The sequence below is a fragment of the Hordeum vulgare genome, chromosome 2H (genome assembly GCF_904849725.1).
Source record: "Hordeum vulgare subsp. vulgare chromosome 2H, MorexV3_pseudomolecules_assembly, whole genome shotgun sequence".
Classification (NCBI taxonomy): Eukaryota; Viridiplantae; Streptophyta; class Magnoliopsida; order Poales; family Poaceae; genus Hordeum; species Hordeum vulgare.
This window is the reverse complement of record NC_058519.1, coordinates 302184770-302200795: the sequence shown is the minus strand read 5'-3', so window position 1 is coordinate 302200795 and position 16026 is coordinate 302184770.

Below are 16026 nucleotides of genomic sequence, written 5' to 3'. Positions count from 1 at the left end.
TCAGGCGGAGAAGATTCATCCTCGTCTCCATGCTCGTGTTCGCTCACCTCTGTCTCCTCATCGTCGCCGTCATCATCGTCATCGTCTACCAAGCCCTCTGGGTGCTCGGTGTCCTCGTACTTTGTGTCACTCTCCACATCAATGGGTGAGCGGTCAACCACCGGAATGGAACTAACCAGCCCTGTAAAAGCATGCCGAATCAAGAAAGCAAAATCAGAAATAGGAGTTGAAGCAACAAAGAAGTTCACTCGGTGCATATGCTCAATAGCTTACCTCATTTGGCAACTGCTCCGCTAAGAAAGGGGGTGTCGTGGAAATGATCCTAACAATAGTACCTAGGGATACGAATGGAGGGGCAAAGTCTAACTAGGCGAAGTGGATACATGTCACGCCCAAGATGCGACCCTATCCTCAATTTGGCACGAGGGCCTCGTCAGGGATAGAAGCGCATCTCGTCGTTTCGCAAGAATGGATATCGTTACAAGTACATGTAATGAAAAGAAGAGTTATATAATAGAATTGGCTTACACTCGGCACAAGCTACATCAGAGTCACATCAGTACAATACTTAATCATCATGAAGAAGAGCAGGGTCCGACTACGGACGAAAACAAACGAGAAAAGAAGAACGACGTCCATCCTTGCTATCCCAGGCTGCCGGCCTGGAACCCATCCTAGAACGATGAAGAAGAGGAAGAAGAAGCAACTCCAAATGAACAATCAACGTGCTCGCGTCAAGTAACCTTTATCTGTACCTGCAACTAGTGTTGTAGTAATCTGTGAGCCACAGGGGACTCAGCAATCTCATTTCCAAAGGCATCAAGACTAGCAAAGCTTATTGGGTGAGGCATAGTTAAGTGGTGAGGTTGTAGCAGCGGCTAAGCATATATTTGGTGGCTAAACTTACGAGTACAAGAAATAAGAGGGGGATGATCTACGCATAACGGACGTGAACTACTGATGATCAAATGAATGATCGTGAACACCTACCTACGTCAGACATAACCCTACCGTGTACTCGGTCGGAGAAGGAACTCCAAAAGAGACAGTCACGGTTACACACATAGTTGGCATATTTTAATAAGTTTACTTCAAGTTATCTAGAACCAGTGTTAAACAAAGTTTCCAAGTTCCCACATAACCTCGGGCACGGATTTCCGAAAAGATTTAACCCTGTAGGTGTGCTCCAACTAGTCCATCACAAATTACCACAAGCCGCATAGAAATCCTCAATCACGAAGCTCGCGATCTTGTCAGATTCCCTAGTGGAAAACCTCAATTCTGAGATTACCCAAAGCATCACCGGAATCCCGATGCACAAGATATTTCATCAAAGGTAAAACTAATCCAGCAAGGCCGCCCGACGTGTCGACGATCCCGATAGGAGCCGCGTATCTCTTTCTCAGGACACGACAAATGAGCTAGACGTCGGGATCGCTAACCCTCTTGGTGACCAGAGGGGCGCCGGACATCGCTCAGGTGGGAACAACACTCATGAGAAGCACTGGCACGGGGGGTTGATTAAATTATCCTCGGGGTCCGGAAAGTCCCTATGCAATTTCGTTAGGTTATTAAGCAAATGTAGTACCAAAGTTGGGCCTTGCCAGACCAGCTTTAATCTAAAACGAATTATCAAGGGGGTCCCCATAACAACCCCGATCGTGTTAGGAGCGCTCAATTATGGAACATAACACCAGTAGACGAAACTAAGGGGGCAAAGGTGGAACAAAACACCAGGCTAGAAAGGTGAAGCGTAATTAAACTACCTATCTAGGCATTTTAAATGAGGTCGGAAATGACAATTAGCACCTCCGAGAGGACCTCACATGTTAATTTACGATTCTGTCCAGATCTGAAACAACACATTTAATTAGTTGTTAAACAGCAAAACAAATAGGTTCACATGATTCTACGCGTCGTTACAAGCAATTTACACAGAGATCATCTGCAACGGAGCTACGGTACAAAAGATACGGACACCGCAAGATATGATGGCATGAATGCAATATGTGTGCAACTAGGGTCACGAGCATTTCAAAACATACAACCAGCAAGAGAAAAAGAAGCTACACGATATTCTAAGCAAGTTCCATGTAGGACACGATCAAAACGGAGCTACGGATCAACAACTATGAGCAAAACAAGATATCACTACAATCTGCCAAAATCAGCCACATAGCATTTTCTACGCCGCACAACTACGAGCTACACAACTCAATTATAATCAACCAAGGAATGAAACAATAGAGGGCAAGAAGAACTACAACAAACAACTAACAACAACTAGCATGGCATCATGGATCACTAGGAAAAGAAGTCACAAAATGGCATCTTACACACTATTTCAGACTTAGTGAAAATTACACTTCATGAAAGTGCAGTTTTCGATCTGAAGCCATATTGACAACAGCAAAACCATAAGCTACAGGACTCCAAATGGCATTAAAATTCACAGCATGCCAGAGAATCACAAGGTCTACAACTAACTCCATTGGAGCAACCTCAAAAGAGCTACAGATCAAAAGATAGAAGCAAAGCAAAACACCAACAAAATATAACAGATCAAAAGATAGAAGCATCTCTAAAACATCAGTATTTCTAGCAACTTCAGAGAAAGCAAAACACACCTATACATTCATTTCTATTGCAACCAAAAATACCAGGGGATAGACTGAACATCAAAGAACAACTCTCTAGTTGACAACTTAATAAAACGAAGCACGGAACAAATCCTACGAAAAAGACAAGAGGGCAACATAGCAAGCTATCGCGCGAACTAACTTACTCAAAAGCTAAAACTAATTGCACCGAAAAATCATATGGATTTTTCTACCCTGAAATCATATAAAATATGTGGGGTTGCGCAACAAAAATATTCCCACACGTAAATGTGAGATAATGCCCTAAGCACGGAAAATAATCTAGCGGCAAATCCCTACACGCAAAAATACCAATGGCTACTCTAAAATACATGGAAAAGAGGTTCCTAAAACATGGACATTTCTACAACGGCATTCGAGCTATTCAAACACGCGCGTAAAATAAATACGGGACTAAACCTATTGGGACAACATGTAAATCTATGCATTCGACACGTCAAACAACGTCAAACAAATATGCAAGTTATAAATTCGGATTCTACGCGAAATTCTACCTGGGCCGAATTTGACTACCTGGGCCTACTGCACACGGCGCAAGAGGACTAAATTGCCATGGGGCGAGGGAGAAATAGGGCACGGGAGGACTACCTTCGCGGGTCGGCCTGGTGAAGGGAGAATTGGCCGAGGCCTGATCAGGCAGCTCGGGGCCCAGGCTGGAGGCGGGACTTCGGTCGGTTGGCTCGTCGCCTCCTCCCGTGCCCGAGGCACGAGGCCCTGGCGGCACTGCACCTAGTGCCGACAGAGGGGTAGGGGATCCCAGATCCCGGCGGCGGGGGCAAGGGGACGCCGGATCCCGGAGGGGCAGGGCGGATCCGTTGCCGGCTAGAGGGACGGCGGAGCACCGGAGCTTGGAGGCCATGGCTCGGAGGTGGCCGGCGGGACTGTAGGGAGGCGAGGCGGCGAGAGGAGTAGGCGGGGCGATGGCTCGAGCGGGGTAACCGGCGGCGGCGGGAGGCTGCCGGCAGGATGCGGCGGCCGACGGGACTGCAGGTGCTCCCCGGCGATGGCTCCGGCTTGCCGCGGGGGCTGGCCACCTCGGGTAGGAGGAGCTCGGGGAAGGAGAAGGTTGGGCACGGGGTGGATCTGGGCCGTTGGATCTTCGATCTGACGGTCCAGGTCGGTCAGATCGGATATGAGGATTAGCTGGAGAAGGTGGAGGCTAGGGCTTGCACAAATTTCGAGGAGAGAGGGGGTAGGCTGCCTAAAAAATAGGAGTGTGTCTATTTATAGACAAGTGGGGGGGGGGGCTAAGTTAACCGGAATTTCGTTCCGGATCCAACTATGCGGTCAGATTCGGACGATTCCGCATACGGGAACGGGTAAGTGACCGTGTAGGGTGGTTTATCGGAGACAAGAGGGAAAACGGGCGGCGCGGCAACAATTTTTAAAACACCGATAACCATCCAACGGTAGACCGAATACGGTGCCGCTACGGTCGACCGTTCGGGTACCAGATGGACTCCGATCGCGACGAAATTCGGCAGGCGGCCTACCTATAACTAATCCCAACCGCATGTCAAGTTTCACCCCAATCAGAGAAAGTTTTCTGCACACTTTTAAAAACAAGATTCAAACGTTGCCACTGGCGCCCGCGAGTGCGGTCGGGCTCAAAACGGACAACGATGAGAACCGACAACTCACAACAGATGCCAGTTTTGAAAACTGGCGGCAACGGATATGCCGATGCAATGCTGATGATGCGCATGATGCGATGATGATGCGACAAATAAAATAAGCCACACGATGAAAACGGAAATAAAGGGGAATCTTCTAGGGCGTCGGCATCGGGCTGTCACAATACACTCGGAAGTACGACTTTAGGCCACACTCGGAAGTACGACTTTAGACCCGGGAGTGGTTTATAAAGTGCATGCCACGACCGACCGAGCTTCATTACAAGGTGAGTTAATGCTAATAAATAAAGGAGTTACTAGAAATCCAATACTATTAAAAGGGTGTGCTCCTGTCGAAAGATGCTATGGCATAAGGTTTATGTGGAGATGCCCCTGGATGCAAGAAAGGAATAATATTGCCTCAAGCTTGAAGCTAGAAGACTCTTCATTTTATATTTGTGAGCAATAATTTTTTAGTCCATAGGAAAGGCAGTACTATTAAAAGGGGGTGACATAGTAAAATGAACTAATTGCTCAAATGCTCAAACTTACCCACCAAAACACTCAGCCATTTTCCCCATATATCCACCCTATCAAGTTCCACATACACAAATTCAGTGTCACCAACATTGCCACATAGGACCCACCAGGTTTGGACATAAGACAGAACCCTGGCCAATCCAACAAAATCGGTGCAACCGAAACTGCATCGGTGCTACCGACTTCAGTGTGACCAACATTCTGTTGTCAAGATACACAAAGTCAGAATTTCCGAGTTTGAGTATCGGTGCCACTGAGTTCTATATTTCGGTGTCACCGTGATTCAAAAGTTCACCACTTTAGTGCTAATTGGTACAACCGAGTTGTCCACTTCGATGTCACCGAGTTTGCTCTTTTCTGTGTAACGGTTGCATGTTGGCTGTTGTCTATATATACCCCTTCACCCACCTCTCATTTGTGGGAGAAGCACTCAAAACAAACACTTCATTTCCATATCCATTTTCTGAGAGACAACCACCTGCTCATGTGTTGAGACCAAGATATTCCAATCCAATCAATTGAATCTTGATCTCTAGCCTCCCCAAACTGCTTTCAACCAAATCAACCTCTCCTACCCATGCAGATTATGTGTGTGAGAGATTTGTGTTTAAGAGACTATCTTTAGAAGCATAAGAGCAAGGAATTCATTGATCTACCCCATCTATTACCTTTTGGAGGGTGGTGCCTCCTAGTTTGGATAGGTGTCGCTTGGGAGCCTCCTACTTCATGTTGTGGAGTTGAACCAAGATGTTTGTAACGGCAAGGAGATCGCCTACTTCATGAAGATCTACCGCGAGTAAGGCTAGTCCTCCGTGGACGGAAGCCGTGGTGGGATAGACAAAGCCGCTTCTTTGTGGACCCTCCGTGGGTGGAGCCTTCCGTGTTCTCTCGCAGCCATTACCCTTCGTGGGTTGAAGTCTACACTAACATGGACGTACAACAGCGCAACCTATCGGAACCATGCTAAAAATTGTCGTGTCATCCTCATGTGTTTAATCTCCCTACCTTACTCCTCTACTTTACACTTGCATGTTTTACTTTGCGCTGCTATACTATTAGAACTACATGTGTAGGGTGTGCTTGACCTGTTATAACTGCCGTAGCTGCCTCTCAAGTAAAATTGGGGAAAGGCAAAAAAATTATCTTGTCAAGTAGTCTAGTCACCCTCCTTTAGACATACTTTCGATCCTACAACCTACCTGCAATCCCCGTGCCGGCCTCTAGAAGAGGAGACCTTTGGCGTCTTCCCTATACGTGCGGGCTATGAATCGACTGCACGGTCTCCGCCATGACGGACTTGTTGTGGATGCGACGTCATCACTGCGATACCGCATAATGGCAGTCTTCAATAGAGCCTGGATTTGTTGAATGCCTTCCCAGGCCAGTCTATCACTCGGCTGAATGGAATCAACAATCTGAGTGGCTGGCTAGGTTCAACAAATGTGTTTGCATCACCTGCCTAGGTTCAACAAATGTGTTTGCATCACCTCGATGTGATGCGAGCGGTCGTTCGGGAACTACTGCCGATGGCTGCTGCTAGAGCTCAGCTGGTCTCTCGTGACCCGAGCATCGAGTGACCGCTCTAGTCGCTTGAGTCGCTCACACTCGGGCAGATTAGCTAGTTGCACGTTCTCTAGCGCGATCTCCTCCGGGATGTTCCCGGTGATGGGGGTGCGGAGAATTTGATCGCTCCTACGCCGAAGTTCTTCCCACTACTGCTCGGCGATCGGCTGCGGAATGTGGTCGCTGCCGTCATCGTGGCGATGCTTTCCGCCATCACGCACGCGAGAATTTTCCACGGCGAAACATGTGCTGCCTCCCCTGTTCGTGTCGGCCATAAAGTCCTCGGCGACAGCCCTACTTCTTTCGCAGTCGGAGTCACCGTGTGACTCCTCGCTTGATGACGGAAAGAGGTTGACGGATGGCTCATCAGAGCTGAGCATAGCCACCTGCCTAGAGATGGCCTGGTTGGCCATGACGTGCTTGATCCATCACTGCATCCGCGAGCACCCAGAGCGCTTGCCACGAACAGCAGCGGGGCATGGGGGTGCTGAGTGATAAGGCACCGACGACTGCCATATCAGGAGTCCATGCGCAATTGCGCTGAAATATGAAGTACCTTGAGCAGGGAGGGTGTCGGTGTCCAGTGGCGCCTCCTGTGGCCACGCTGAGTTGTCGATGATGATGGTGAGGGAATCGACGGGGGTCTCTCCGCAGAGTGTCATCATGTTGACGGAAAATGTAATAAACCTCCAACTACGCTGGATTTGCTAGATGTGTAGACCCACGGTGGCGCCAACTATCGTGGGAATCATCCTCACAATAGTACCTAGGGGTACGAATGTAGGGATGAAGTCTAACTACGCGTACTGGATACACTCGAATGTATGAGTTCACGCCCCACTCAGAAGTGGTCACAACCCTACATCTCGAGCCCTCGTCCTGATGTTTTCTTATGGGGTATGAAAGGTTACAAAATGTTGAACCCTTGAGCTGGAGCCCGGGAGTGGCTTATATAGTGCATGCGACGACCGACCGAGCATTACTACAAGGTGTGGTAATGCTAATAAATAAATGAGTTACTAGAAATGGTAGCTATTACATGCGGCGTTAATGGTAATGTGGGTCTTCATTGCGCATCATGTGATGGATTAAGTCCTTAGCCATTACAGCCTCTTCGGTGCCATCGCCTTGTTGTGTTCCGAGTGCCAGGATGCATCTGACTGATACAAGGCGATCCAAGTGACTCCAATCAGGCCGAGTGACGGTATGTTGTACCGGGTGAGGACGAGTCTACATTGGTGGCTTGAAGGAGACTGATGTCCATAAGGGGCCGTATGTGGGCCTATGGAAGCAGGCCCATAAGCCTACCCCTTATGCACAACCCCATCAAGGGGCACTAGCCTAGAGACCCTGAGATTATCCCTTACCTGAGTAATGGCCCTATGTTTATTCTCCATCGCCTCTTCCCTGATGTACTGAGGACGGACTCGGGTCGGATCACTCGCCCCTTCATATTTCCACATTGGATGGTGTGTGGCCTGGAGAGGTTGGATCCTACGCTGGAAGAAGACTTCTAGGAGGTCCATCCCGTTCACACCCTTCCGCATCAAGGCAACTAACACTACCACTAAGATATCTACATTAGTCTTCTCCTCCTTGGACACAGTCAAGGAAGGAGCCAAGTAGATCCTATCAACAGTATAGGGTGGGAGGCCCGAATAACTCTCGCCAACTGGGACATCTTGGCAGTAAAACCAAGAATCCTGCAAGTTCTTCACCGAATTTGGAAAACTCATCTAGGGGAAGCTACTCTTGCCCGTGAGCTGAATACCTAAGCCTCCACGAAGCTGCAACACATTGGTTCTCCCCCAGGCGGAGAAGATTTCTTCACTGTCATCACTCGACACATGAACAAACACTTGAACAACCCCTAATGCGAATGACACACGAGGAAATTATCGCACAAGGATACAAATGTGGCTAAGTAAGAGACATCATTGAGGGGAATTTGGTGGAGCTGAGCCCCGAAGAAACCAAGAAACGCTGGGAAAAAGGGATGTAGAGGAAAGGAAAAACCTCTATTGATGTGAGTGACTAGGAACACTTGCTCATCGTTCCAAGGCGTGGGTTCTTGCTCGCCATCTTCGGGCGGTTGCCAGCTGTGCTGGGCGATCAGGCCTTCGCACTCCAGCTCCAGCAACCGCCCCTCCCAAACTCAGGACAACATCCTGTCGCCCTGGATTCAGCCTTCGTGGGTGCTCCTGCCCTCGAAGAACATCCACAAGACCCTTTCTTGACCCTCTCGGCCGTCGCCGACGCTCCTTTCACCATGCCTGCGCAGCAGAGGTGTCTGGACTTGGAATTGTCGGGGCCGGTAGGCAGTTCTTGGCTTGAGTGGTAAGAGGGGGAAGTTGAGACTGAAATGACCGGGATCTGAGGCATGGTTTCCTCTCCCGTCCGCCTCGCACCTTAAATACCCAACGGGAAGATTCCCCATCGAGTACGTCGCCGGCCCGAGGAAGATCTGTAGTATCCCGAGGATGGCGCGCACTGTAGAATGACAACAAAATCATGGGCACGAAAATCGAGGCTTCACCCCACTACCTCCGTCTCCGCCGGAACCGCCGCCCGTGCATGCAGTCCTTCAATTCAGCAGCGAAAAAACCGTTCCACCTCACACCCCGAAGGATTCCGTATCCAGGTCTTGTGACGAGGTGGGCCAAAACTTTTTTACTTTGTCCCTCATTGGGACCCCGATCATTCGGGTAACCAATGAAGGCGACCTGATCGTCCTTACCTCTATGCAAGTGGGATCTGTCCCAACTCAGCGATTGGGCATTTGGAGCTCAGAGCTCTTGTTCGTCCGACTCGTGAAATCTATGTTCCCGAAAGATAGTTGATCACTACCGACTACGAACATACGTGTATGCTCGGGCATTTAGGATTCGTCACTCATGAATCCGTAGAGGTTTTCCGAGAGTGTGAATGACGCAGCCCCGAGCTACAGCCCAAGAATCTCCGAAATGCCGGAGACATCTAACGAAGTCATCCACTCGGTGGGCAATACCTCAACCAATTTAGGGGCTACTCATGGGGTTGTAGATTAGGGGTAGGCCTACGGACCTGCTTCCCTTGGCCCACCTAGGACCCCTTACGGACATAAGTGTCCTTCAAGCCACCCATGTGGTCTCGACCTCACTGGGTACGACATACCATCACTCGGATCGACTTGTGTCCGTCGGATGCATCTTGGCACTCGAACCACAACAAGGCGATGGCACCGAAGAGGCTATGACGGCAAAGGACTTAATCCATCACATGAAGCACAATGAGACCTACCTTACCAATAGCACCGCGTGTAATAGATGTCATTTCTAGTAACTCCTTTATTTATTGGCATGAACCCACCTTTGTAATGAAGCTTGTCTCGTCATGGCATGCACTATATAAGTCACTGCCGGACTCGATCTCAAGGGTTCAACATCTTATAATCATTCATACCCCATAATAAAACATCATCCTCAGGGCTCGAGACGTGGAGTTGTTACCACTATCGACTTGGGCCTGAACTCGTACATCCGAGTATATCCACTTTGTCAAGTTAGACTTTGCCCCTATGTTCGTAGCTCTAGGTACTATCCTTGCGACGCTGCTCGTTGTCGTCGCTGGAGAACTTCCCAGCTGTGTGTGCAACTGGCTCTCCATGGCGATTCCCAAGTTGCCATGGGTCTCCTCGGGCACAGGGAGCATCACCTTTTGAAACTTGAAGTGGGGGTCGCGAAGGAGGAGATGGTTGAAGAATCGGGTCGCTGCCACCGAGAAAAGCACACAGCAATTATCCTCTAGGATGATGTCCACCTTCTTGGACACTCCCTCGAGCTCCTTCATAAGCTTGGAAGAGATCTCAACAGAGCCATTATCCTCAGGAACAAAGGGAGACTCAAGCCTTAGCCTGCAGAGAGAGCTTAGTGCCTGGCAGGCCTTGAGTTCCAAGGAGGAGGGTGCGGCAAGGTTTACTGCCACCTTCGCATCTGCGTCGGCCCGGATTTCCTCCTTCCGGCAAACAACCTTGTGTTGGACTCAAGGATTTTCTTCGTGTAGGCATCCCGACCCTCAACCACCTCGCGCTGAAGTGCCTCCACACTCCATGACCTATTCGGCCTCCGTCTTCACTAGCATGGCATCACGGTGTGCAAGTGTTGCTTTGTGGGCCTCGGTAGCCTCTTTAAGCGCCTCAAAGCCGGCCTCCGCTTCTTTGCAGTGCTTGGAGAGCGCTTCCTTCTCCGCAATGCCGCTCACATAGGCCACTCTCGCCTCGGCAGGCTCCCACTGGCCCTCCGTGTGTATGCCCTTGGCCTCGCCCCAGACCTCCCTGGCGGAGGCCTCAAGTTGGTGCCACCCCATGGCCAACCTCGCACGCTCCACGGTCAAGCACACTTCGGCGATCCAGAAGTCCACCTTGAGCTCGGAGAACATTTCCAGTTCATTGCTTAGGGCCCTACGTGCGAGCAACGCGTCCTAGGCCATCGAAGCGAGGGCCTCCAGATGGGCATCCGTTGGATGCTCGCGGAGGCCATCACATCAACCTCCAGGGCCCCTGTAGTGACCACCGCCTCGACAATGGGGCGCCGCGGGTTGTATCGCCAAGGCCCTGGCCGGAGGAGCTGGCGACAGGGCCTTCGCGGCTTTGATGTTCGTGTCTCCACTCCGCATGGAGGGGATGCTTGGAGATGGAGTGACACCTGAGTGCCCGAGCACGACGCTCGGCTTGTGGAAGACGCCTCCGAGCCCGCTGAAACCCTGACCAAGGAATGAGGGCACCTTAGATACTTGCATCACCTTCACCCCAGTGGTGGCCTTCTTCTTCTTCTCCCGCCGCCACCAGCGAGCCTGTGCTAAATAGGGGCCAGCCTGAGTAAACCGATCGTAGATGATTAGCTAGGGGATGGGTCAATGTACCTACTCGTCCCCGATGGCCAACTTCCTCTTCTTCTCGACGGAGGGCGGCGCATTCGCGCAACCCTCCTGCACTGCCTGCTGCCACCAAAGGGGCGCTCGACACGGTCCCCGACAAGTTCGTCCCGACCTCCGTCCTCCCTATGGGCCTAAGGGGTCTCCCGGGGAGGTACAACCGTCACCGAGGGAGGCGCTGCATCATCGTTAGATGGCCCCACCGACGCTGTATCGGCCATAGTGGGTCCCAACCTTGTTCCTTCTCCTAAGGCCACAGGCTCAGAGGGCATCGCCTCATGACGCTCATCCATGGCAATGTTATCCCCGAGATCGTGCAAGGATGGATGGAGGTTGGGCGGTGGATTCCAGCCGGTTACTCCAGGCGCATCGGGTCCCTCCAGTCGGGGAACTACCTGAAGCGGCGCAATACGGTGCCCAGGAACTCTTTGACGATCATCTCCCCTGTCAGGCAGGCCTCCACGAGGGAGAAACTTTTCTCCAAGACAGGCCCGCCCTCGGGTATGTGAGCTTCTTGTGGATCCACCTTGGGGTTTTCTCGAGCGGACCAAAGGTAGTCGCCAGGAGGGAGCTCTCCCGACGTGCGTCCACGAAAACCCAACACTGCCGTTAGCCCTCAACCTTCTTCCCCGTGTTTAGGTTGGTGCCCTATCCCACAACGTCAACAAAGTAGACGCACATAGAGCGTTAGCCCTGGGCGGTGAACCGTAGGCTGAAGAAGTGGTGGAAGAGCGCCACCGAGGGCCTCACGCCCACTAAGGCTGAAGAGGAGGACAGAGTTGGGCTGAAGGTGTAGGTCTTGGGTCTGGTAATGGGACAGGATGGTATAGATAAAATCAGAGGATAGCGGGACCAAGCCAGCGTAGATGTTCAGGAGGAAGAAGGGGTCGGGAGTCTTCACCAAGGTGGTCTGCGCTGCTGAGCTCGACCAGATGTCAGCCGCTCCCCCCTCATTCGTGGCACCAGCCACCAGCAGGATCGCTGGGCCTAGGTCCCCCGCCTTGGAGATGCAGGAGGGCATGAGATCAGGGCGGGTATCATCGTGTCTTGTGGTAGAAGCCGCGACCTTCCTTTTCTTGCCGGCGGGCACCATTCATGGACGGGAATCGCAAGAGGAGCGAGAAGGTAACTCGCTTGGAGAATGCATCTAGCGCGTTCTTGCATGAAGGGAAAGATGGGGAAAGGTCACTACTAGGAAAAATCTTATAGGTAGAAGCCTATTAGTAGCGCTGGAAAGTAGAAAGCGCTGCTGCTATTTAACAGCAGCGCTGGACACAACGCAGCACTACTGCTAATGTCCTTAGCAGTAGCGCTGGCCTTATATTCTGCGCTACTGATAAACAGGGACCAACGAGGCCACCCACGGTAGCTAGAGTAGCAGCGTCGTTCCTAATCTTGCGCTACTTCTAAGGTCAATATCAGTAGCGCTGCGTAGCTTCCAGCACTACAGTTGCTGTAGTAGCAGCGCGGCTGGTAAGAGCGCTACTGCAAAGTACAATAGCAGTAGCGCTATTCCGGAACCACCACTACTGCTATGTTGATTTAACACCCCGCGTCGTGCCAAAAAATTTCCTAACTCTCCCCACTCCCCCACCCCCCTCTCTCCTCGATATCAAGCTCTCGACACCTCCCTAGCCGTCATCGTCGTCGTCGTCGCCGCCTCCCTCGCCGTCGCCACCGCCCCTTCCCCTCCCCTCCGGTAAGCCCCCACCCCCCTCCAAGCGCCGCCGCCCCCTCCCCTCCCGCTCTAGGCACCCCAAGGCTGCTACCATTTTGATTTTAGGGCCATCGGTTAAAGATGTCATCTTGAGATGCATGTTAATAATAAAATTAAGATATCTTTGTTGAAGATGTTTTGATGGGCTAACTCAAAAGAAGGAAAAAAATTATTTTTGTAAATTTCATGTAAGTAGGAACATTAGGTATGAATTAGACAACCAATGGTTTCAAACAACTTATTTAAACTTTGGAGAGGAAAAAGGGCACATACATATTTCACCAACCTACAAAATATCATCCTTTTGTTGGTGTTAATGCATAAAACAGTAGTGAGTTTCTCACTTTTGCTTGCTAAGTTGTGCTCAGTTCTGCCAGAACGTCCGAGTGGCCTATGTTTTGCCGGAATGTTGATTCATTTCTGTTCCGGCAAATTTCAAGCGCTCCATATGTACACTATTTAACAAAGGACATGCCAAAAATTTCCGTGAATTTTGTCATGACTAGTGCTAGAAACTATGACATATGGAGTGCTTGGGAATTGGCGGAAAAGGTAATGAATCAACATTCCGACCAAATATAGGTCCATTTTTATTATTCATGCTTCTGTTTATATATCGATGTTCAATTCTTTCGATATAGTGTCACAGTCGTTGTTTACACATTTACCACATTAAAACAGGAAATGTCTCACGATGAATATTGGGAGTGTGAATATTGCGGCGACTGTCGGGGTACGTGCGACACGCCTCACCTGCGAGACGATAGGTTCTTCAGCATGAAGCTTGACGGGAATGGAGATATGTTCCTCCCTAGACATGCAAGAAGATATGTGTTAGAGAGGCTCGGTTTCGAAACCATGAGAGAATGGAGACGAGGAGCGCTAACCTGAGGACTATACATGATCACACATTGGTTATAAAAGCATTTAATTCAGTTTTTCACACATAATTTGGGTGCCCAAATTGGGTAGATCTTTGCAAGGCATCTGGATTTCAGGAGGGTATGGAAATAACCTTCAATCTTTGTCCTGAAGATAATATGCGGGACAACACCGACATTTGGGTGGTTGTCAATATGCTTCCTGTTTTACCTGCATGTGAGTTCCTCAACCATATTTGTCAAGTAATTTGCATTCTATATTTATAAATAGTTGGTGTTCATTCATATACTAAATTTGTTAGATTATAATTTACACCTTATTTATCATGGAGACATAGGTGTTATTCTGTTTTATGACATTATACCTAAGAGCGAGGACTAGGTCTTATGAGAGACAAGTTATTCTGGTTTATATTAACTTGACATGATCGATTAGGATGCATGCATATGATGACTATTATGATGTTTCTCTGTTTTACTTTACGTGTATCATATGATAACTTGGTATATGATTAAGATGATGATGAGTTGTTAGATGAGTACGTAAGATGATGATTAGTTATATGACATGATACTCCCTCCATCCCAAAATACTTGTCTTAGCTTTGTCTAGAAATGTATGTATCTAAATACTAAATTTGACTAGATACATTCGTATCTAAACAAATATAAGACAAGAATTTTGGGACGGAGGGCGTACTTTATGTGTATGATGTGATGCAAATTATGCATGTTTATTATGATATGATGAAACCACTGTATAGAGCATGCACAAATACGTAGGGGGACATAAATACGATGCGAATTAAATATTAAACGCAGGAATATTAGCAGTAGCGCTGGAATATTAGCAGTAGCGCTCTATTCATTCGAGCGCTACTGCTAATATAGATATGAGTGGAGCTTTCAATCCAGCGCTACTGCTAAAAGTTAGCTGTAGCGCGTTAGCAGTAGCGCTGGCCCGAGCGCTACTACTAGGGTTTTCCCTAGTAGTGGGTGGGCATGGCATAAAGGTGAGTGATGACGGCCCCACCGCACGTGCCCACTTTATGTCATTCGATGCGGATGCCATGGGACTGCGAAATGGCGGGGTGCCTCGTGCCCCGTCACGCGCCATGGATTTGACCTAGACAACACGCGGTGAGAGCCCGCACCATTTCATCCCCCCGATTGCTGGGCTGTAAACACCACAGGCTCGGGGGCTACTGTTGGGTTCTCGTATCGGGGGTACCCACGCCCGCCTTCCTACAGCCCAGGGCCCGGTGCGCACCGTGGGCCTGGGGATTCTCCCCATTATTGCCCAGGGATCCAGACCCCGTGAGGGCCTCTGCTCGCGAGGGGCTGATCATTGAGTCCTCTCCCCCTCCCTCGAGGCCATTCCCTGTGGGGCTCGCATCAAGAAGACTCCTCCTGACGTTCCTCCCCCGAGGGGCGAACTTACCAAGGACGGCCTGCCAGGGTTGCACGGTGGAACCGCCCTTGTGGGCGACGCAAGCCATGATGCGCGGGGCCAGAGTCGGTGCTAGCAGGCACGGACAGAGAAGCTTTCCCCTTGGGTGTTAAGGAGGCCGGGCCAGCTGCGGGTTCGCAAAGAAATCCTCCAAAGGTTTCCCCATTAGTGCTAGAGGTCCAAAGCTAGGGGCTCGACAAGACGGAGATCGCTCCCGACCCACTAGTGTGTCACGGAGAAGGCTATTGCAGGAGAAGACCACCTTTGTGATGGCGGGCCGCTGTCGTGTCCCCTTTCAAAATGTCCGTTGTGGTAACACTTCCCAACGAATGTGTTTTCGGGGGAACAGGACCTAGGCCAGTATAAAGGAGAGGCATGGCCTCTATAGCAGGGGTCCGATCCCCACTGTCTTCACTATGGCAAGAACCCACCTTTGTACTCGTATTCCACTTCAAGCAATCTATACAAGCAATAGTAGGGTATTACACCACGAGGTGGTCCGAACTTGGGTAAACTACTTGTGTGTTCTTGTTCGCTTCCCTTAGCCCGAGCCGCCGGAGAGTCACCATGAAGTTGAGAGGTAGAGAAGGGTAGGAGAACAAGCGCACCCCAGAGTTCGAACCTTTCTGGGTCTATGGAGCCCTGATTTCGACAGAGTTAGGTATGCAAATCTGTGTTACAATACAATGAG